At 40.4% G+C, this 24,766-nt stretch overlaps 2 pseudogenes; one reads left to right on the top strand and one right to left on the bottom strand.

The window, feature by feature from the left end:
- Window positions 1–205: 205 nt before the first annotated feature.
- Window positions 206–10,711, bottom strand: LOC104855240 (annotated as a pseudogene).
- Window positions 3,545–3,703, top strand: LOC117286104 (annotated as a pseudogene).
- Window positions 10,712–24,766: the final 14,055 nt, after the last annotated feature.

Here is a 24,766-nt window from a genome sequence, read left to right on the forward strand (position 1 = left end):
GGAGGTGTGGTGCACTTTGGACAAAAGCAATATCTCTTTCTAAGGAAACACAGATTAAAGAAATGCGGTGCACTGGCTATGAAGCTCAGATGTAGAGGAGGGTGGTGGTCAAGGTGGGATGGACACATAGATGCTGGAGGCCTCAGTGTTGGGGCCAAGGGACACCACTTCCTGCTGATTAACTTCCTGCAAGCCTGTGGCCTGGCTAGAACTGTGCGAAGCATCTGTAGTGAGATAACACTTGGTTCTTTGGAAGATAAAAGGCCAGTTCCAAAGCCATGAGCACTATGAACTCAATCCCAGTGAAATCTCCTGTTGAATCAGAATTTTCTTCCAGCTTTTCAGAAGTTGCTTCACTTCATTCTTGCAGAGGTCACTGCTGATCTTGGCAGCGAGTAGCATGCAGGCACCAGTGCCCAGCTTGCAGTTCTATTTGTTGAGCTTGCCCTGCCGTAAGAGCTTCTCAAAGTATACATAGGCCATGGACACAGTTACAGGCTCTAGGCTGCACTCTTCATACAGGCTCCACATTTCCTGCTTCAAACTCCAGATTTTGTAGTGTCAGTGTGATGTGTGGAAACTTTGAAGGTCTCGTTCATGTCCTTCTTGAGGTCCGAGGGCTTCACGTACTCTATCACTGTGCTCATGTATGATGACAAAGGTGAGGACACATTTGTGCTTTCCACAGGGCCACTGTGGGTCATCCAGGAGGTTGGGGTTGTACTCCAGGGTGTCTCCCCCATCACTTTCTAGTTCCGTACCCATGGTGCCTTGGCAATGGCAGGTTTGTGTCTCGACCCTGGCATCACCCCAGGGATGCTGGGACAAGGCTGGGGCAGCAGGCCATGGCATCACTGTTGTGACAGGGCATTGGTAGGGTACAGGAACTTTGGGTAAGAGACAACCTTTTGATCTGCTCCCAGTTCAGTGTCTTCCAATTCAGAGACCAACTCAGAAGAACAGATAAGCCACCAGACAGATGCCTCTGCTTCTGGCCGAGTACCCTTAGGTCACTGATCCACAGGCAGGTCTTCTCCTTAGGGCAGGACTGAGAAGGTTGTGCACAGGGACCCCTTGGCACAGATGAGCACGATCCTGCTGTTCCTCTGTCATTCTGCCTCCTATTCTTGATGAGGTGGGTCTTCAGGCCATGGTTTCTAGGTGACCTAGACACATGTTTGGTTTTCTGTATGGACATGTAGCCCACTGTGTCTTCCAGGAACTCAAGGGAGCAGCAGTGGGACGAGACTCAAGCCCTCTGGTGGAGCTGAGCCAGCCCTGGGACGCAGGCTTGGCACACAGCCCAGGGAGTCCCAGGCTGAGGGCCCCATCCAGGGAGTTGTTACTGAGCAAGAAGAGAGAGGCTTGGCTACTGGCGGGCTGGGGTGGGCCCTGGGGCTCCTCCCTCTTTGGCCTTGGCCATGCTCAAGTTGCATTTGGGAATTTTGAGGGCATTTTATTGCTTTGTTTTCTGATGTTTCTATTTTTGTTTGCTTGTCTTGTGTTAAAGCTTATAGATTAATTACCTCGGGGAGCTCTGTTGCTAGTATAGAGACCACTTTAGTTAATGTCCGCTTTTCAGAGCTGCCCTGTGGGGATAGCTAAGTATTGGCCTTTGCCTCTGTCCCCAAATCCAGACACCTCCATTTACTTGGGAGGGGAGGTTGCAGCTTATTTGGCCCAGTTGCAAGAATGGGCAGTGAGGGGCCAGGGATTTAGCTCAATGGTTCAGCCACTTACCTTGCAAGCACAAGGACCCAAGTTCAATCCCGTGTACAAAAAAAAAAAAAAAAAAAAAAAAAAACTGCAATTTACATAATGGCATACAGAAAAAACCAGCTGATATCAACAACTGTGTCACCTTAGCTAAATTATTTAGTAAAATCAAGAAGTGTATCAAATACTACTACATATTGACAGATCTTAAGAACCAATAATGTACCACCCTCAACCATAGAAAAGACATCTACAATTATAGTATAAATACTAAGACCAACCACATATTGATCTCCAATAAATATCTACTAAAAAAAAAAAAAACAGTTTTATCTCCATGAACAATAGAATCGTTTTCATGGGTAGTAAGATATATTTAACTATCTACAGATTCTTAAAATTTAAGAGTTATATTTGTAAGCATAGAGGTAGTGGGAATTAGGAACCTGAATTAAGGAGTAAAAGGAAATTAGCATCAGATAAAAGTAACAAAAAAGGAGAAGGATAAAAATTTAAAAATAGAGACTAAAGGAAAAAAGAAAAATAATAAGGAACAAAATTAAAAGAATAAAGAGGACTAGTGAAACAAAGATAATATTAATTTTCTTAAAAAATAAGAGAAAGAAAATGGGAGATGAAACTCCAAAATCCATCAAAAAACCAAAGGAGGAAAAATAAGTCAAAAGAAAAATCGTATGTATTTCCAGATAAGTGGTTCCCTTCCAGGACCACCGCAAGTCTTTGGACTCCAGCAGGCTGCAGTCCTCTCCATGCAGCTTTATAGCCTGTGGCTCTGTGAAGTGACCCCTCTACTGCAGAGGTCCCCTATCTATAATCCGCAGTCATTGGCAACTGCCCACCCTGAAACTCATCCCCACTCACACTGGTGAACAGGGTAGCCATCAGTCCACTGGCTTCCTCCAGATGTTGGCAGCCAGGCAGGTGCTCGAGCAGACTTCTGGACTTGGTGCCATCACCTTCAGATCCAGCCACTTCCAAAAGCCAGACCTGCTGAACCTGGCCTTCCACCAAAGAATGTAGGCCCTGTGTCTTTCCTGGCCTGACCTTGAGCTTTTCAGGGGATGTGGGAGTGAAGGGAAAATTAGGGGACAGGCAGGAAAAGATAAGATCCTTGGTAAGGTTTCTGGCAAATCCTGACTAGAAAGAGTTAAAACTTCTGCTAGAGATAGCAATTAAGAGAAACCAGGGAACTGGTAAGCAGCCTGGCTTCACTTTGCTCAAGGCCCCAGTCAGGTCCCAGTTCACTCCTCTCCACCTCCAGGTAAGTACAAAGGAGACAAAGTAGGGAGGGGCTGTATTATAGAAAACTCACTTGAGTGTAAAGTGTATACTCACACTTACACACACACACACTCTATACTCTCACCATGTTACTGTACTAAAATGTCTGTGTGTCCCTTTACTAATTTCCTGTAAGGCCCATCATACGTTTTAGAATTAGCACCTTGGCAGGACAAATAACCAAGAATTTGCGTATAGCCAATGGAGAGGGTCAGTGGCCAAAATCAGGGATCTCGGAGGCCGAAGCCAATCCAGGTATAAAAGATTCCAAAGGGAAGAGTCTTTGCGGGGAGGGGGGAATATAATAAAAGGGGTTAAGAACAAAGATCCTCAAGCACGAGCTCCAGGCTCCCTGCCTTACTCCTAACAGGTGTCTGACTACCTCCATTTCTCTCCCCTTCCAATAAAGTGATTTTATTCTCCTTTGAAGCATATCTGTGATTTTTTTATTTATATAAGTTGATAATCCCCAGATAAATAATGTTTACCCTCACAAGATGTGATGGGAGAACCTGTGGAGCCCTCTAGCTTTGTGCTAGTGGCAGTATCTAGCCAGTGAGGCTTGTTTGAGGCACGATTATTGCTAGTTGAAAACTGTGTAGCCCTCACTCTCTCCCAGTCTGTCACCCTCTCCCATGGCTGTTACCACCTGGTCACTGTGGCTGGGTAACACTTCGTCCTGGAGTGAAGCTATAGTGTAGGTGTTCTGTGACTCAGTCCCACATGATCAGCTTCTGCCCCAAATGGCTCCTGCTTAAACTCCTGACAGTATGGTGGGTGCTGCACTTTTCTCTAATTCTATCCCACCGTGAAGAAGTTACTTTCTGAGTAAAGCTGTACACTGTTTTTGTTTGTTTGTTTTTAGTTGGCACTGGCTGTGGGCTTTTCTTGGGGTTAGCACTAATGACCTATCTGTTGTTTTCCATGAAGCACCCAACTCTTCCAGGCAGGCTTACCACTTTGAGATGGTGGCCTATTTCTTGATCAGGTCAGTTGTTTAATAGTCACCAGCGTTCCCTGTGCTGAGGGAATGAAACCAAGGTGTAAAGCCTGCTGGGAGATGGAAGTTTGCCACCAGTGGTAGGCGGCATCCTTCCTCATGTGGTGGCTAAGGACACAACAGAACATTTGGCAAATGGATATAAACTTCACTACCAAAAAGATGCTCAAGTTTTTCTTTTTTTTTTTTTTTTTTTGGTGCTGGGGATTGAACTCTGGTCCTTGCACTTGCAAGGCAGGCCACTGAACCACTGAGATAAATCCCCGGCCCTGAGTTTTTCTTAATGTAGTTTTATAGGAAATATCCACAGAAAACCAAGAAATTATTCTCCACCATATTAATGAGTCACACCTTTCAGGGAATGATTTCTCAAGAGGCAAAGAGCTTAGCAGAAGTTTAGACTTTCCTTTTTCCAGGAAGATATTTTCTAGTTTTAACTAATGACAGTTTTTACTTCTTTTCTGCATCTGGGGTACCAGCTGCTGTTATAAATACCATTCCATATAGTATATCATTTAATTCTTACATTAATTCTGTGAAGTAATGACACTGTAACTTGCATTTTACTCACCATTGAACTGAGGCTAGGAGAGACTGAGTCACTTACCCAAAATGGTTTAAAAAAGGACAGACTGATGAACCTAGGAAATTTGTCTCAGGAATCTGTGTTCTCTGAATACAACGTGAAGTCACTCAAGATGAGAGCATAAAATCATCCTTATATTGTCAAATTAATACACATTTTCTGCCTCTTCTCCTTTTCTCCTGTCCTTAAGCATATTAACAGTTAGGAAATTTCCAACTATTTTTTTCTATTTAAAGGAAAAACAGCCAGGCGTGGTGGCACATGCCTGTAATCCCAGCGCTCAGGTGGCTAAGGCAGGAGGATGGCTGTGAGTTTGAGACCAGCCTGGGCTACATAGTGAGTTCTAGGTCAGTCTCGATTACAGAGTGAGACCCTGTCTCAAAAAAACCAAAAAATAAAGGAAAAGCAATTACACATAACTCCAAAATTTAGTATTTTTTCAACCTTGTCAGGCTGTTACCTTTTTATGACTACATTTCTAAAAGTCTTTACTTTCCTGAAATGAAATTCATACATAATATAATCCACCTACACACATAAATAGAAAAACTCAAAATAATGACAATTCTGTGAATAAGAATAAAATAATTTATAGGAGTTTCTGTATTAATGTGTAGTGACATTAACATGCCTACGCTATCAGAACAGCAAAGCACGGTCAAACCCTGAACTGTGAGTAACTTGGTCTGCGAGTGTTCTGCAAGATGAGCAAACACTTCTAACAGATTTTAAACCAGTGATGTCTTGCAATACACATAGTATGTTACACCAAACATCACCTGATCATAACTGGTTCTCTCCCCGCCCTCCGCTTTGATGTACAAGTGCTTTGGATTATAAGCACAATGAATTACCCTCATAAACCAAGATTTTACTGGACTTAGAAAGTTACACCTGTTGTTAAAATCACTATGCATGGAGAATGTCTTACTTGTAGTTTATATACACTGGTTATAGGTTTTCTGCTAGCAACCCAATCTTGCTTAATTTCTGAAAAAAGAAAGAAAATGCTACCTTCCATTATAAGAAAAACATTTTCATTTAAAAAGACTCACATACGTTATTCCCACTGACACTCTCTAGAGGGAGCAACTGATCTTTAAGAAAATGATGAACCTGCCTAATGGTAACTGAAAGAATACTCTTGTAATTGAAATGGAATCAATCCTTTATTTCAACTAATCTATGATTATTACAAGTACTTTTCTCAGGCAGGCTTAGGTTTATTAATGGCTTTTGATAATCAATTCAAACCACTGTGTCTCAGTGCAAGTCTCCTATTCCAGTTCATGCTCCAGCTGTGCTGCTCACTAGCTGTTTGACATTGATAAGCCAGTTCATTGCACTAAGGCAGTTTCATCCTAGATAAAATGGGAATTTTAATTTGTACTTACAGGCCTATTATGAAGATGAAGACGTATAAAATATCACTACAAGTTTTTAATGAATAGAAGATGGTACTATAACTTGTATGTGCTGAAACTTGGGCAAAAATTAAATTACAAGATAAGATCCACATTAAATTCCTGATTTCGTATATATAGTTAAGTCTTTAGGCATTCAGAGAAGAAAGATGTCCATGTAGACAAGAGTGATCAGGAACAGATTCATGGAGAAAATGAGACTGGACTTGAATCCTACTATGGGCAAGAATTTAATAGTTTGACAAAAAAATGGGGCAGGAGGACATAGTAATCATACTTGTTCACTGTGCCATCTACTTCAGCATGCATTCTACACTTGTGCTAATATGTTAGTCATGAGCTCCATGTAGCCACTTCATCAAAATTAAATAAAATGAAAACTTGAGCTTTTCAGTCATACTAATTTTATTTACCGCTAGCTCATGGTGCCTGTGTTGAAGAGCATGCCAGCCTTCATCATGGCTGTTCTACTGACATCGTTGCTCAAGACATGATCTCCTGGTGCTAGTGAAATGGGGTTGCTGGAATTAAAACGCCATACAACAGAGACAGAAGGGAACACTTTGCAAAGTGCTTTATAGAGAAAACAACTTTGGGAAATTGATGCTTTTAGTTAGTAGTTTTTGACCAAAAATTGTGCATACTTACAATTGGGAGAAAATATTCTCACTTGAAGTACTTACCTACTGACACATAATATCAAAAGATAATCCAAATATGATGTTCCTGCACATAAAACTTACAGATTTAAAATAAATCACAAACTTGTCCAATCCTTTAGTCATCAGAGAGGAATGAAGCTGAACGTATCAAATTTAGAAAGTGCTAGTTGAAAAATTTGTGGAATGACACTAGTTATTAAATAATAAACAAAATGTATGACTGGTGGGACAACTCCCTACTGTATTTTTTGGTAAAGTAAAATAGTACAGCAAAGTAATTCAAAAGAAATTAATGTGTGTGAAGCAAAAATAGTTATACAAGTATTTTAAAGTCAAGAATCAATGATTTGTCTGTTGTAATGTTAAAAGTTGACAGTCAAGCCTCTTAATAAATATGGCTCTTATATTTGAAAGCATCTCAAAATTCTAAGGTTAAGAAATTTTGTATAATTTTAGATGAACAGCTAAAACCTTTTAAGCACTGCTCCCATGAATCTGTATTAGTTGCCATTCATTAAATTACCAAAACAAAAAAAAAATACAAAACTCATATATAATCTTAGAAAAATACTGAAAACGTTAAAAAATATGAATATTGACCCAAGGTCAGAGAACCTTTTTAGAACATGCTTTTTTGTTTGTTTGTTTTTGGGTTTTTTGAGACAGGGACTCACTATGTAGTGAGACTGACTTGGAACTCACTGTGTAGCCCAGGCTGGTCTCAAACTCACAGTGATCCTCCTGCCTCAGCTTCCGAGTTCTGGGATTACAGGCATGTACCACCATGCCTGGCTAAGCTTTTTTTTAAATGACAGAAAACCAGACTTTTCATGAACCTTATTTAAAGCAAGGTCATTTACTATTTTATACCAAGGTCATTTACTATCTTCTAAATAAAAATAAATTCAATATGCCAAGTTTTTTATGACATCTAGCTTGTTGGTAAGTTTCGTCAACTCTGCCTTGTGAATTTTCTTTGTCTCCAAGACTGTGTTACAACTTTCACTGGTTTGTGAGCAAGCCATTCTGTGCATAGCTGGTTTTTAAAATGTGAAAAGGGATTATCATATAATAAGTACTGTGTTAAATGTTTCCCATGTAGTATTGTATTCGTCTCATCTCTCCACTGACATAGATAATAGTCACCTTGTTGTGAAGATTAAACTCAGAGAGACCTAGCGAAAAATCACATGCCCAAAGTCACATACAACAAGCATGGATATAAACCCAGTTTGCCCAACTTCAAAGGTCTTCCTACTATCCTAAGTTACTATTAGAGTTTCTTGACCCCTTTGGTAATAACTGGGGAATCTGAAGAAAAGCACCAGCTCTTTCCTGATATCTTTTCCCGGGTTTTTATCTTTAGTACCTGGCACCCGGTAGACTCCCATGCAGTGTTGGTTGCATTGATAGAAAGATTCCTCCCGGAAGGCTAGTTTAAAACGGTCTAGAAGACTTTTACTGGATGATATTGATCTAAACAGAATATATAGCTTTTAGGAACCAAGTGCCCTGAGTGGAGGCACTGCTTGAATTCGAGACAGCTATAAGAAACAGTATCCAGAGTACTGGGGAGCAGATCAGTAGTAGAACCCTTGCCTAGCATGTGTGAAGCCCTACCACGGCCAAAAAGGGAGAACAGAAACTACGAACAGTATCTTCTTGCTAAAGTTAATATTTATAACTTAACAGAATTTCTAGATTCTCATATTTGAGGTTCATAGATTTCACTTGCTGATTAATGCAAGGATAAATAGCAGGAAATACATATGTTGTTTGTACTGTGCTATATTCAGGAAAAATCCTTGAAAATTAAGTATGTTTTTTGAAATCTGGAAATACATGAATTCTAATATCAAAATAACTTTCTTGTTCCTCCAGAGAAGTGAGTAGGATCTGAATCTTTCTCATTTAGGATTTCATGTACCTATATGAAGTCTTTAATTATTCTAAACATTCTCCTAATTCCAGAAGCTGAGAGGGACAACTTACTCCTCTCTTAAAGGGAGAAACTTTGCTTAGCACAACCTTAGTGAAATTGCTGATTAAATCTCCATCCCAGAATTACATTCTAGTACTAATAGTAGGCGGAAACCCCATTCTAGGTTTTCTTGCTTTTATAGTCACCTCTTTGCTCTGCAGTGTTATCTTCAAGATCCCGGATTAGAGACAGATTGAGGACCTCACCACTCCATTGTTTCCAAACTATAAACTGTAATCATATTTGTTGATGTTTACTACAAGACACAGATGTGATGCAATACAAAAATTCAAAAGACATGGACTCTGTTCTTTGGGGATTTGTGTCATTGAGGAAAACATAGATACAGAAACAATTTGAATGCTAGATGATAATTACAAAAGAGATGAGAGCAAAGGGTTTTAATTGCATGAAGGAGGAAGTTTTGTATGCCTATAATGACAGCTCAGTAAGAATTCACACAGGAGATAATTTTGAGATAAGTAAGAGTAAATTTGTAACAGAAGAGGAAGCAAGAGTGAATTTGGTCTTGCTGAAAAACACTCTAAGCAAAGACCAAAACACAAGGAGGAACCCACCTTGGGCAGATGGCTGAAAGACAAGATGATTATTTGGGGGAAAAATGGAGTGTTAAGGACCGTCTATGATTTGATTTATTATATGTATATAATAAACTAGAGTCTATTAAATATAATTATCATGAATGAATTTATTAACTCTGTGGTTATTTCAAGAATTTGTTTTGTTTTGATACCAGGGTTTGAACTCACAACTGTGCACTTGCAAGGCAGGTGCAATGCCACTGAGCTAAATCCCCATTACAAGAATTTGGAGGCTTTTAAACAAGAATTGATAACTATTATATAAAAAATAAAGTACCATAAAGAAAATTATTTCAAAGTTATATGACTAAAGGCTGGGATATTAGCTGGGAAAAGTAAATATTCAGGCATGAGTGATGAGTGTTATCTTTAGAGTGTGATTAATGACAACAATATTTCAGAGGAATAGCTAAAGGACAGATTAAAAGCTGGAGAGAAAAATGGGCAATAGGCATTGAAGACTGACTTGTTTTAGTTTATGTAACTAAAAGATGGATACAAATGTATTTAAGTTATAGTGTAGGAAGTTGATCAAGCTATGGGAGGGGAGAGATCTCAAGTTCAGTAATAGACAGAGTTTCATGTGATCCTGGGGAAGCTCTTGGAAGATAAATTTGAGCATTTTCAGATCAGAAGAGTGTGGTCTACAGATATATGGGGAAATCATAAGTGTTTAGCTGGCAGTTAAAACCATTTATGGAAAAGAAAGACATGCATGTTTGTTTTTGGTTTTTGGTCTTTTGAGGCAGGATCTCACTATGTAGTTCATGTAGCCCAGGCTGGCCTTGAACTTGTGATGATTCTCCTGCCTTTACCTCCCTAGTGCTGGGATTACAGACATACACCAAAAAGATATGTAAACAAGAAGAAATGAGCCCAGAATAGAACTCTGGGAAACACTGACATGAAGAAACCTGTGAGGTGGCATAAGAAGAGGAGATGAGAAGTAGCCTTTAAATGTAGGAAAAGAACCAAAAGGTAATTTTGCCCTTAAAGGCAAAGAAGAAAGAGACCTCAGGAAACTAGTGTTCAAGTGGCTCAGTGACAGGTGAGCAGGAGCCTGGGAAGGAAAGTTCCCAAACTGGGTAGTAGTGTGGACATGGGTACCTGGAGGGACAGGAGTTTCTGAAGGGCAGTGGTGTGAGAAATAGGCTTTGTCTTTTCTGTCAAGGCCAAAGCAACTCCATGTCAGGTTTAAATGACCTGGCTGTCTACTCACTACCACCCCACCCCTGTTCATATCCTGTGCTCCAGGCAATAGTGACTATGTACCTTTTCCCAGAACACAGCTGGCTTCCAAGATAAAGAACTAAGAGCTTTGTATTCCAAACCATGTCTTCTCTCTTTAAGCAGCCCCTTTCCTTACCATAAGAACTTTTTGTTCCAAACCCTTCACTTTTCACTCTAACTTACTCAGCAATGCACCAACCCCCCTCATCGCGACACTTGAGTTAGTGTACAATGATAGATCATAAGCCTTTGAATTCAGCCATGAGTTTAAAGGTCTGCTGCTTTTCCTGTGTTAGGGATAAAAGGAGCAACTTTCCTGTCAGAGACCTGTACAATAGGTTCCAATCTCCTGCCCTGGTGCTATGGCACAAGGCTGAAAGAAAAAAACAACTAAGGAGACAGAAAAATGGGGAGCCAGGATGGCCAGTGCTGCTCAACTAGCAATGTTGGTGATTAGTCTAAGCCATTGATTTTTTTTTCCCCCAGTATCAGGGATCAAACTAGGGACCTTGTGCTTTCGAGGCAGGCAGTGGAACCACTGAGCTAAATCCCCTGCCTAAGCCATTGATTTTTCTTGGCAGTCAAATTGGGGTAAAGGCAAACTACATGCAAGGGCATGCAATCGTGCAGTTGCTGTGGATACTAATCCAGACAAGGCCTGTAAAGGAAAAAACAAAAAGGAGGGGGTTGTTAGTCACTGTCAGATTTAAGCCATCAGGTGAGAAATATTGTGTTTTAATTCCTGCTTTGCCACTTATTGGCATGGCAATCACAATCAAATTGTTTAACCTTTCTGTTTTCTCATTTCTATCTCTGAAGCTAATGCCTAAACAAATTTGCAAGTCTGATATGAAGATTAAATTACCTTATCTGTATGTGGTATGCAGATATCTGTGTCCTAATCATCACAACTGTAAATATGTTATACATCAAGGAGGAATTAAATTTGCCAGTGAAATTAATGTTGCTTATCAGATGACCTTGAGATAGATCAGCTGATTATTCAAGAGGACTTGTGTAATCACAAAGTTCCTTTGAAGTTTAAAAGAGAGGCAAAAGGGCAAGCCAGAGTGATGCAGTATGAAAGAAAGAATTCAACTTGCCGTTGCTGGCTCTGAAGAGGGATGTATGGGGCTGTTAGCCAGGGAGTGCTAGAGAGGTAAAGGAGTAGATTCTCCCCTCCATGCTCCAGAAAGGGATGCAGCCCTTGTGATACCAGAAATTTAGCCCACTGAAAGCCATTTTTGGCCATCTGCTCTCCAGAACTATAAGTTCTGTTAAAATTGTTGTTTTATGCTGCTGAATTTGTATTAAATTGTTATAGCAGCTGTAAATAGCTGAAAATGTGAAACATTTAACATTATTAGACATACCGTGCTCATGTAATACTTTAAGCTCCCTCATTTCCAATACTGGACTCACAGGAAGTGTTTGGCTTTTCTGTATTTTGAGAGGTGGGCCAGGGGAAGAGAAGCCATCCTCTCCTCTTCTTCCTACTCATTAGCACCCTTCTCTTGAATAAATCACTGAGTGAAAACAATGGATAAAACCATTTGGGAACACCTCAGGCTGGACAGTGAGCTTTTTCTTTTGAACCATCTGGCATTGTTCATATATCTGTTAGATTTATTTTGTTTTATCTTGTTTTGAGTTATTACCCTTTTAGTTTGGAAACAAGTTGAACTTGGGAACAATTTTTACTAACTTTTTGCTCCCAGAATGACATCAATTTGTATAAAGTAGGTAATGTATACTAAATATTATTATTTAGTATAAATAAAGAGGAAAAGAGGGAATAAAAGCAAGTAGTTTCCTGCTGTTACCTGGGAACTACACAGTCAATTCCACTTTCATGCCCAGTGGCAAAACTTCATTTGCAATGAAAAAAGGAAAAATCAGTCTCTAGTTTATATACTGCTGGGGAAGAATATTGAGAAGCAATTAGAAATTTCCCTTCTTTTGATTTTAAGAGTAATTTGAGGGACAGGGACACAAGCGCAAGGTCATGAGTTTGATCCCTGGTACCCAAAAAAAAAAAAAAAATTGAGCCAATTACTTATAATTACATCCTTAGAAAGCTATGAGGGAAATAAATGTCCAAAGCTATAGTATACTAGAAATGTAAGCAAGCTACTATCCTAAAAGGTTGTTTGCATTAAAAAAAAATCCTTAGTGTCATAGAATTTAAATTCATAAGTCTTATGACTATTATAACCAAATATTTCATTATTCTGGTCCTAAACCTTTAAGAGTGGAAGACATGTTAGGTCCGTGTGATAGAGTCTGCTGCTTCAAAATCTTCCTGTTTTTTGAATTCCTGACTCTAATAGTGATCAGAATGAGGAAGGAAAAGAGCAGAAGAGACATGTGCCACATTTGAAGTCAGTGGAAGGAGGTGGTAGTAGAAGTAAACAGAGTTCTGAGACAGTATTTATGTTAGCTCTACTTCTGGGTATATTTTTTTATGTATAAGTGAATTAACCACAAGCATTTTTAGAAAGAACATAACAGACACAAAAACAACCCTAATCTAATGTCATCTTCAGGAGAGGTTGTCTTTCTTATTTGAGTCTTTCTTCTGGTGTTGCTAAGTCTTGTAGCCGATGCAGCTGCCATGGCAGTGTGTTTAAGTTACTGAAGGATGTGGGTAGGTTGTGTTTAAGTTACTGAAGGATGTGGGTAGGTTGTTTCCTCCTTCCCATAGTCAGGAGGACACTTGGAGAAAGGAACGCATCCAAATGTGTATTACACAGAGAGATGGACTAGATACAAGTAGAGGTGCAGGTGAGGTACAAGCGGGGTTGGGCTTGTAAGCCAAGATGGAAGGGAACAGATAACACAGGTAGGATAAAGCATAGAAATAGAGGAGGGAGATTCCCGTACACTCACGCCATGCACTCACGCTGTGCCGGAAGTGATCACCAGAACAAGTACAAAACTACTGACTGTTTTTCTCACTTAAGAGATACAAGATAATCCTGGAGTATATATCTTTCAAAGTTACTAATGTTGAAATGGATATCTCCACAGCATACAGTAAAATAGGAAAATCAATATGGCCCCAAAGAACACTACTCAGTACATTGCATCTGAGATGTCTAGTGTTTTGGCGACGGTTGGTTGTGGCCAGCATAATGGGTGGCATTAGATGGAAACAAGGTTTCAGGATTTTAGTAAACTGCCAGTCTGCTAATAGTTTACTTTTACTTCAGCTATTTTTAAATATTTAGGAATCATCCAAAGTGCTGTATTCAGAAAAAAGTCTGAATGTTTCTTACAAAGATGCATACAGCAGTGAGAGTAGAGAGGACTGACCCGCTGTCTTCCAGAAGACATTGTTCTCTTAGCAACTAGCTCTAAACACCAAGCTTGTACTTTCAGAGGGTACCACACACAACCCTTTTGGGTACAAGGTCACGAGTCAAATAGTAGTCATGTTTGAATAATAGTTTCAAGTAGTACATTTTACATGATTCTTATTATTTTTAAATACTAAATAGTCCTTAAGAATGCAGTGCTCATTTTCTTTCACAATTGGATTTTTTTTTTTTTGGTACCAGGGATCCAACTCAGTATATTGCACTTGCGAGGCAGGCAGCAAAACCACTGAGCTAAATCCCTGGCCTTGGATATTATTTTTAAATAAATGCCAAAAAATTTTTAAAATCCATGCTTCATCTATATGAGTTACTTTAATGTCTGAACATGTACTTTTATCAACTTTGTTGATAAAATTCCACAGTAGTAGAATAACTGGAAATCTTTAGGATTCAGAAGTACCACATATAATGTTTGGAAATAGCTTTATATTGTCTTATCTTTCTCTGTTTTGTGTAATTATTTTCTTGGCTATTCTGCCTCAGACCATCAAGTCTAATGGAGGGATTTTTAACCTTCTACTAATCCTAGTAGCGCTAGTGTCAAAGGACTATTGTCCTTTCCCTGTTTCCTCCCACTCTCGCATCCAAGTACAAAATAAATGAATGTGACAAGTTTTCTCCTGTGTGTTTTAGTGTAGAGTTTGAGGTCAGGAAAATTTCTGCTCAAGAATGAATTCCAGTAATGTTCTCCATGCCAGCAGGCAGCAGAGAAATCTTAGGGTATGGAAGAAAGCCAGAATAAATTCTGCTCAGTATGAGCGAAGTCGTTTAGATAGGGTAACATATGATTACAGTTTTTAATGCAAGTTTGTGGCCATCTTTCCTTAGAAGTCTTAAGTGATCAGCATTAAGAGGCAACAAACTAAATGGTGAAGTCAGATCGACTGTTACTTTCTCCAGAGGCTCTTCCAGCTTTGCTGGAAGCCTTGGCCTTTCTGTGTGCACCTCAGCTTTGGAACCCGCGTCCAGGAGCAGGAGGGCAAGTCTAGTTTGAAGTCACATCAGGGTTGTCTTCTGTTAGATTTGCATGTGCCCTCAGGGCCATTTGATCCAGTCATTTCTTCCTACAGATACTCTGGATCTTCCAGTCCCTTCTCTACATCACAGAGTGATCTGATAGACACTATCTGATGATGTTACATTCTTACTTACAACCCCTCAAGGGCTGATTAGTGCTCTTAGGATAAAGAGAAAAATTCTTTTATCTCAGCTTGTGCTCTTTCCTTTAGACCACAGTTATGGCTTTCACTTCCACATTTAGGCTGGTCTCCTTCCCACTTCTGTGTTTCTACAGTTTGCTTTCCTGAAATTCTTCTTACCCGCAGTTAACCATCATTACTGGCCACCGCCTAGCCTTTGTCCTCCCCTCAATTCAGAAACTGTCATCTAAGAAGTCTCCCCTGAGCTTCTACACCAAGCGAGGTCCCTTCTGCACTTTTCACACTCACCGCACACTGCCTCCCCATTCGCAGCCCATATTGCTTAATATTAGCTGTTTGTTTGCTGCCTGTCTCCTTTGCTAGATTGTAAACTCAAGGATGACCTGGACTGTATCTGTTAATGAGTGTATCTCATTCCCCCAGCATAACATCTAGCCCACTATAGATGATCAGGATGTATTTGTTGATGAATAAATGATGAACAAACACATGACCAAATGGATGGTTGAAAGCCCAGCTGCTTTCATTCCTTTTCCACTTCCATTCATAGCCCTGGGCTCAGAGCAGCACAGCAGAAAGCATGAAAGAGAGAAGTCCCGTGGCACGTGGGCAGAGTACTGCAGGGCCAGTGAGGGGAGGACAGTGATGTGCCCTTCTCTTGGAGTCTGCTGCAGTTCAGAAAGGCCCTATACAAAATAGGAAAAACCACATCCCGAAGATGAGAACTTTGGATCAGGCTGGTAAGCCAGTTCTGTGATGACCGCTATAGGACAGGATCGGATACCCAGAGGCCCTGACATTAAAAACAGCAGGTCACAGTAAAGTGAAGGCCTTCTGGGTGGTTTGAGTGTGAAATGCCAGCAGCTAAAGAAACTCTTTGAATTCCACCCGCATGTTCGTGGGCCAGATGTGAAATCTTCAGTCACATGAGTTTGAAATTCAGAAGGTTTTGGATTTTAGAAAGGGGAAAGTTTGTCCATTAATCATCAGTTACTAAGTAGCAGTCCCAGTGAGTTCTGAGGCAGCACTTGTATCAAACACACTAATGGCTGTGGAGTGAAACATGCTTATCTCCGTGACTGGGACTAGTGAACTCCCCTAGGAGGTCATGTTCTTCCAGGTCAGGTTTTGCTGCCAAATGAGGTGCAAAATGCTTTATGCTTCTGGAGCATTTTGAAATTCTGGACAGAGAATATGGCCCTGGTATGGAGTATTGTATATTCCCAGAGTCCTGTCAATTTTTTTTTTTTTTTGAGACAGTGTCTCATTACGTAGTTGAGACTGACCTGGAACTCACTTTGTAGCCCAGGCTGGTCTCAAACTCACAGTGATCCTCCTGCCTCAGCCTCCTGAGTGCTGGGATTACAGGCATGCGCCACCACACCCGGCTCTGTCAGTTTCTTTTTGACAGATTCCTAGCAGGAGGGGAGGAGCTGAACTAGAGTGCAGACCCAGGACTTCCTCAGTTCTTCAGGGAAGTGCCCAAGGGAAATCCCCAGGCTGAGATCTGCCTAGAGGGGAATTTGGCTGCTCCTCGCCTTTTTCTTAAAATCTGCTGTTCAGAGCTTATTTGGAACTGAGTAAGCAGAAGATAGGTTAGTTTTATCTTTCTTTCTTCCTCCTCTCCCCTCACCCCGCCTATCCCTCTCTGTCTCTCTCTCTTTATGATCAAACCCACAGACTTCACAATAAGCTACATCCTCAGTCCTTTTTAACTTTGAGACAAGGTCTTGCTAACTTACTAAATTGCCCAGAAACTTGCAATTTTCCTGCCTTGGTTCCCACGGTACTGTTTAACCCTCTTTATATTATGTCTTATCCTAGACACTTCCCTGAACTTCATGTTTTATTTCCAGTTGTACAATACTGAGATTCACTGAGTCCAACTATTTATCTTCCTTCAACCTACAGTTAGGCAAAAACAAACTCTGCAGCTTGTCCTACAATCCTTATCACCATCCACTCAGCGATACAGACTTTCATTTTCCTTTCTTCTTGCCCTTAACAGAATCTGCATAGGTGCCTTTCTCTCCCCTCTCAATAGGCTTTCGCCATTCATTGGGCTTAATGGCACAATCCTCTCTTTTTCCCTGATTTTATGCGCTCTCTTATCCATCTTTTCTTCACTGACCTCAGTTGTTTTTCAGTAATAGATTTTTAGACTGTTGTTTTCTTTTGAAATCTTAGCTATTTTTAAATGTCAGTATTCTGAAAAGTAAAGCCTGAGGGAACTGTTCTATTTTAAAGAAGACAGAATAGACAAGAAAATGAAATGAAATACACAGTCCTGGACTGAGTCTTACCCAAGAAAGAAATCATTATGCTATAAAGATCATTAGTACGGCAACTGATAAAACTGCAATAGGTAAAAGTATGTCAGTGTGAAATTTCCTGAGTTTGATAACTCTACCATGGTTATTGAACTTTAAATTGTGTTTTTAAGAAAACTGTAGCCTCAGGACACCAAGTTACTCATGCTTACAATGTCTCCTTGAGCTTAGGCTTATTTTTCTTTCCAGCTCTTCACTCCTGGAGTCCTCAGAGCCTTACAGATGCAGTAAGTCTGTAAATTTGGCCTGTGTGTTTCTTCTGATACTCTAAATCCATAAATCCCAAGGATTTAGCCTTTCAGAGACACAGTGTTATTAATCAGATGTTGTGTCTCTGAATTTCACACATGTACAGTTTGCGTTTTAACCTAGTTGATAAAGCATATTAATAAAAACCCTGATTTTAATGAAATACCAGGTAAATGATAACTCAAAAAAATAAGCATTTCAGATGATAAAGGATATGTACCATGGTTATACAAAGGAATGTCTTTAGGCCGGGCATGGTGGTGCACTCCTATAATCTCAGCACAAGGGAGGCTGAGACAGGAGGATTACTACAAATTCAAGGCCAGCCTGGACTACATAGTGACTTCAAGGCCAGTTTGAACTACATAACAAGACCCTGTCTCAAATAAAAGGTCTTTATTCTTGAAAAATACACAAAGAATTATTAAAAGATTAAGGGATTGATGTGTGAACCTAACTTTCAAGTACAGAGAAATGGTTGTGTACATATACATGTAAGTATGTACATGTGTGTATATTTGTGAGTATACACACTTGTGCATGTCTATAGGGTCTGGTTCTAAATGTATATGTAATGTAAACACACATGTAGAATAATAAAGCAAACATAACGAGAGAAATAACTAGTCAGTCTAAGTAAAAAGTATACGAGTTCTTTATACTGTTCTTGCAAATTTTCTGTAAGCTTGAAATTATTCCAACAGAAAAACTTGAAAATTCTGTTGTAAATATTCAACTGTATTAATGTTAGGCAGAGCACTAAATTTTCTTGCCCACCCCCACTTTTTTCTTTTGGTACCGGGGATTGAACTCTGGCCCTTGCATTTGCAACGCAGGCACGGGAACCACTTCCCCAGCCCCAAGCACTAAATTTATTATCACACACACACACACACACACACACACACACACACACACACACACACACAATTTTAGCAGCTTTGCACTGCCATATAAAAACAATTTAAACTTGTCAACATCAGGCTAAAGGACTTTGTAACCTCTGGTCCTGACCGACCTAATTTTTCTGCCTCATTCTTTCCTTCCCGTACAACCCCTCCTTGCTTTCCATGTGCTGAAACTATCGCCTTTGGTGTTCTTCATGTGTCACCATTTTCTTTTGCTTTGCAGTACTGGGGATTGAACCCAGAGAGAGTGCTGATGTGCATCTCCAGCACTTTTTTGTTTTGTTTTTTTTGTACTGGGGATTGAACTTAGGTCCTTGCACTTGCGAGGCAGGCAGCAGAACCACTGAGCTAAATCCCCAGCTCTCCAGTCCTTTCTGATTTTATCTTGAGACCAGGTCTTGCTAAGGTGTCCAGGTGTGATGCTCTTCCTCAGCCTCCCAGGTAGCTGGGATTCCAGGCATGTCTCACCATTGCTGGCCCTCTTGTGCTCTGGTTCCCAGTTCTGTCTGTAAGGAAGTCCGCCCCACTTCTCCAGTGACCCCCACTCCTCTGAGGCTGACTTCAAGTGTCACTTCCATCCCGCTCTTCTCTGCAGCCCTCTTCCCTCTCATGAACGACTACATATTTTGGTGGCCCTTCTCTCCAGAGCCATTGTGGAGAGCAAGCCCTCAGGGTGATAGTATGGGACAGGACCTTTGGGAGGAATAGAGTCAGATGAGGTCACAAGGGCATGAGCCTAAACCAGCTCTCCTGAGGACACAGCAAGAAGATGGCTCTCTACAAGCGAGAAAGAGACCTTGCAGGAATGGTGTTGGCCAGCATCTTGATCTTCAGCCTCCCATCCTCCGGAACTGGGAGAAAATACATTCTGCTTTTTAAGTCACCAGGTTTATGGAATTTTGTTATGGCAGCCTGAGCAGACAATGTACCTCCTCTAAGAACTGAGTGCTTCGTGCAGAGAAAAAAGCTGGCAGTTGGGACTGTGTATTATATTGGATGTTGACAGAACTTTCTTACCGTATGTATGAATCTTGAGTCCGGAGGGCATCACTTATGTGAGCCACCTCTCTGTCCCAACACATGGCCTGCGCAGGGACCATTAGTCTCAGTTTGCCAAAAGAATGAGGCAGAGTGTGAGCACGACCATTGCAGTCATTCATTAATCGTAATGTTTGAATGTGGATTGGTCATTACTTTTCTTGGACAAATTTGACACAGAGAGGTAGCAAAGACCCTGTATGCTGCCCTACCTACTATTCCTATATCTCCAATGATGGATTTCAATGACCTCAAAGACTTTTAGAAGGAACTTTGAATGATTTAATTGAAAAATATTTTTCTGCCATTTTTTTGGTACCAGGAATCTAACTCAGGACCTTGCGCTTGCCAGGAAGGCACAGCACCACTGAGCGACATCCCTGGCTATTATTCTGAAAAGAAGTTTTCCTTCACACATTTTATATGGACATGAGCTATAGATAACAACACATATTGACACTAAAAGAAAAGAATATTAATGAAATTATAATTAAGAAATTATTGTGCTTACTTCAGCAGTGCATATACTGAAAACAAATTAACCTTCTATAGATGGTATAAAGCTAAGTAACAGTGGGGTTATTGGTCTCTATTTGTTACCTTTATTCCAGCTCATTTTTATTAAAAGCATTTTTCCTAAATAACCCCCTCCCTATTCCCTCATTCACATGCATTTCGGCAGATATGTTCCTGAGGACAAAACTAGCGGCCCTTGCTGTATAATGGAGACGTGTGTACATAGCATTCCAAGGGGAAAGACATAACTTCCACATGAAGACTTGGAGACATATTGCAAAAATATGAACTATTTGATTATATCATACATAAGTAGGATAACTAGAAGGAAGAATCAGAAGTATGAAAATGAATGTATTCCTTAATTTGAAGTCATTCCTTGGCAATCTCTAAACTAAGAGATCACTTTTGGTTGTCTTCTTTGTTTTTATTTCATTCAGTACAGGTCCTAGAACATTCAGTGACTAAACTTTGGTTGGTACCAAAGCCATCACTACCTGCCCATGTTTTTTGCAGGATTAGCTAGGCCAATTCCGAATATCCTGAACTTACTATTACTATAGCTCTGTGTCAGCTGTGTCATGAAGTTGGTTCATTTCTTTTGTTGGCTGTCAGACAACTTAGCTGCTTCTACTTACTGTGGATTTGGCTGACAGGGCCTGACCTCATCCTGTACATTGCAAGAGTTGGAAGCCAGTTGCTCCCCAGTGAGCATGAGACTCAGAATTCTGGGAAGTTTTTATGTTTGTTTTGTATTTGCTTAAATCTCAGAAGGGATTTGTAAATCTTGTAAATGCATAGGTGACATAAAATTGGACATAACCTTCCTTGTCCTTGTATGTTTTGAAACAAGTTATGTAGACAGAAAAAATATTTGCTTATAACATATATGAAAACAAAGATGTTGGACTTGAAGACTAAATGTCAAAATATTATGATAATGGCATAGAATAGTAAATGAAATGAGGGCTTTTTATTTGCAAAGACCTGTGTCCAACACGTTTTTGTTTTATGAATTACTAGTTATATTTTTAAGCAATTTATATAAAGACATTGAGCCTCAAGTACCATCTTCTGTAAAATAATATCACCTATCATTCTGTACTATTGTTTTGAAAATGGAAAAGTGTGTATAAATTATCTGCTATGATGCCTTGAGAAGAGCTAATATTTAGTAGTTCTTATAATTAAAAATGTTGATTTACAAGAGGACAACGTAAGAAACGGAAATGTAATTAAAACGTCTTACTGATACTGCTTCTAATAACATTTTAAATTTTGTTCAGAAATGTTACTTCATTTTCTCATAATATTTTAAGACTAAATTTAAATAAATTAGAATCATCAGTTATACTGTATGACATATAGCAGATTAGCTCTCAAGTACTCATTTTATTCTGTTCTTCCCAACCTCCATCAGTGCAACTCTCTTTAATAGGAATTTTTCTTTGAAGATGATCTAAGAAATAACTTCCATAATATTTAGTCACTACATATATTATTTGGAGCACAAAGATGTACAAACACATACCGCACTCTAACATGAAGAGTTAATCCCCCATTTTGCCTATTGTGTAGGATGAATCCTGTTATTGCTACTATGTGACTTCAGGTAATGCTATAAATGAATATAATCACCTTTCCTTGTCTTACCTCAGATATGAAAATAGCCCAGCAGTCACTGTTTAAGTCCTTTTGGGCTGCCATAACAAAATGTCTGAGAGTGGAAATTTATGAGGAAGAGGAATTTAGTTTTCACTGTTTTGGAGCCTGGGAATTCCAAGATCAAGATCAAGAGGTCAGCAGTGAGCTTGTCTGGAGAGCATGTGGTCAGTCTGCGCTTGGATCCTGCATTCTGGGTAGAGGAGGGAAACGTCTGCCCCTGGCAGAGAAAGAGGGTAAATGGGAGAACTCCCATGGGATAAGGCTGGCTACCCTAGTTGTGCTCATGACCCAGTCACCTCCCAAAGTGGGCACCTTGCAATCGTTCACAGCGGGAAAAGTCCCAACATCTTCTGAGCGGACAAGAACATTCAAACCATTGCAGTAATGCCTGCAAGGAAGATCCTGAAGTTTCCTGGCTGCTCAGAATTTCCTGAATATTAATTATGGCCAAATTTCCTGCTAGGATCTTTACATGTGCATATAATCTTACTTACTATAGGTGAACCCTGCTGTACAGCAGAGCCTTAGACTCCACATTCTCTAGGGGTTACCCCTATTTTTCAGACAGCTGTTTCTTATTTCTTCTACTTCGTTTCTTCCCAATCTCTTAATGTAGAAGGGTTCTAGGCCAGGCCGTGAACCTCTTCTCTGGGCATGCCCTTTCCCTGGGTCGTTTTATCTACTCAAATTCTTTTTAAGTGTACTGATGAATCATCTGTAGTCCAAAGAATCCTTTTTTTTTTTTTTCTAAATAGCCAGTGAGGTTGTCTTTTTAACCAGGCATTCCCAAAAATCTCTGTCCCGATGCCCAACAGGTTTCTAACTTTGACTGTGTCCTCCTTTGTATTCCTGCTGGTGTCTGCCAGCTACGCTCCTTGTACCCTACTTTCCTAGGCTCCACTTTCAACCAGGTATCCAGGAAAAGCCTAGGAGTCAGAGTAGTCATCCTACATTCTCTCTCTCTCCCCTTTGTTCTTTCCTCTGTTGTTTTGGTTTGCTTGTCTGTTTTGCATTTGGGCCACCAATAATTCCTTTTGGCTCAAACTCTATCCCAAACCTGCATACTTCTCACCATATTTATGACATAGAGCCTTGGAATTACAGAGACTTCTCCCTGGGTCCACGGATCCTCCCATAGTCCCCTGTCTGCATACAGCCAAGTAAGCTCCCCAAAACAGGAAATCAGAGCCTGTGGCTCTCCAGTGGCTTCCCACGGCACACAGATAAACAGGTTTTATCTTGTGTAGCTACAGGGCCTGTGGGTCCTGACCTGCCTGTGCCTTCACATCAGTGTTTCCTTCCATCTGGTCAAGCAGACTCTGCGCATTCTGCTGCCTGACTGTTCTGTGCAAGAGCTCTCCTCCTGCGGTCTCCACACATCCTGCTCTTTCTGTCTGGAACACTTCCCAGGCCTTCCCATAGCTCATGTCCTGCTCAACGGCCACCTCCTCAGAGGCTGTCTCCCACCAACATATCGGAAACAGCACCTGCCCTGCTGTTCCCTTCTCCTACATAATTCTTGACAGCATTTGTTCAATCCAAAACTCCATCCTTTTTACATATGTGCTTCTTTTCTTATTATTCCATCTCTTCTGCCAGTATGTAAACATCTTGAGAACAGGGACCTCAGTTATTTTGTTTACTGCTGTATTTCTAGAACTCAAACCAGTCAGTGAGAAATCATAGAAATCAGAGTGAGATGAGAAAAAAAAATGAGTTGAATTTCCTGCTCCAAATCTGTTTGATTGCACCAGGTTGTGCTGACTGTTCACTGTAAATGTGTGGGGTTTTTTTGTTTTTGTTTTTGTTTTTGCTTTTTTTTGCTTGCAGCAACAAAACACTGGCAAAAACCTATGATTCTAGCAAAAGAGGTCTAGCAAATAAATCGTGGAGCATACATATAATACAATACAATCCACCTGTGGAAAAGAACAAAGATCATGCAATACTGTCTCTATTTTCTCTCTCTCTCTCTCTCTCTCTCTCTCTCTCTCTCTCTCTGTCTCTCTCTCTCTGGCACTAGGAATCGAACTCTGGTCCTTGTGTTTGTGAGGCAGGCATCAGAACTACTGAGCTAAAATCCCCAGCCCAATACTGTCTCTAAAGTAAAATGGAAAGAAAATGTCGTGGAACAAAGTGCTTCAGACAACCTGCCTTCCTGCCTCTGGACTTTTGCAGAAACTGCTTTTCTGTCTCTTATGCCCTTCTCCAGGTCTCACTCAAATAGCACCTCCTGGAGAGTGTTCTCCAACACACCACTAACACCAGCAACAACACACCACTCACACCTTCCATACCCTCCTCCCTTGCAGTCTCTTGCCTGGCTTTATTTTTCTGCATAGGACTTGTCACTGCCCACAGTTACACTAGATACTCAGGTGTGTGTATGTTACAGGGTCAGTTTCTGCTGTAACACTATAAACACCATCAAGGCAGCACCCTTGACAGTCGTGTTCACTGCTGCATTTCCAGGACCCACAGCAGTGGCTGGAGTAAGGGAGAAATAGGTCTGGGTTTCCAAATCAGCTTCTGTTGGATTCGAGAGTACATCACATCATCACAGTACTCTACCCCTCATCTTTAAAACCTCTGTGTTAGGACCTCGGTGTTTTAGCTGCCAAGGACCTTAGAGATCATCTAGAACAAAGCAGAAGAGTGGACTGAGTAGAGTGAGGTGATATGTGGAGGTTCAGGGAGCGTGGAGCTTAAGGGTAAGAGGTTGACTTTTTACTTTTTGAGAATTATATAATGTGTTGCTTATTTTTAAATAAAGCTAGATGACTATATTTTAAAAATCAGTGAAAGTAAGCACTCTAGGGTTTAGAGGAAGATAAATCTCACAGTTATGTGAGCACAGTCACTGTGAAACTTCCTGAGGGAAAGGAAGTTAAAGGACAAAAGGAATGGCAAAGGTTGAGAAGAAGCATTTCAGGAAAGCATTGCAGGGGTAAGGGGTGATTGGTGGGAGGCACCCAGGTATTAGCAGGAAACCTTGAGAAACAGATGAAGTTTAACAG

This window comes from Fukomys damarensis, unplaced genomic scaffold (genome assembly GCF_012274545.1).
Source record: "Fukomys damarensis isolate Sample0158 unplaced genomic scaffold, DMR_v1.0_HiC HiC_scaffold_14, whole genome shotgun sequence".
NCBI lineage: Eukaryota > Metazoa > Chordata > Mammalia > Rodentia > Bathyergidae > Fukomys > Fukomys damarensis.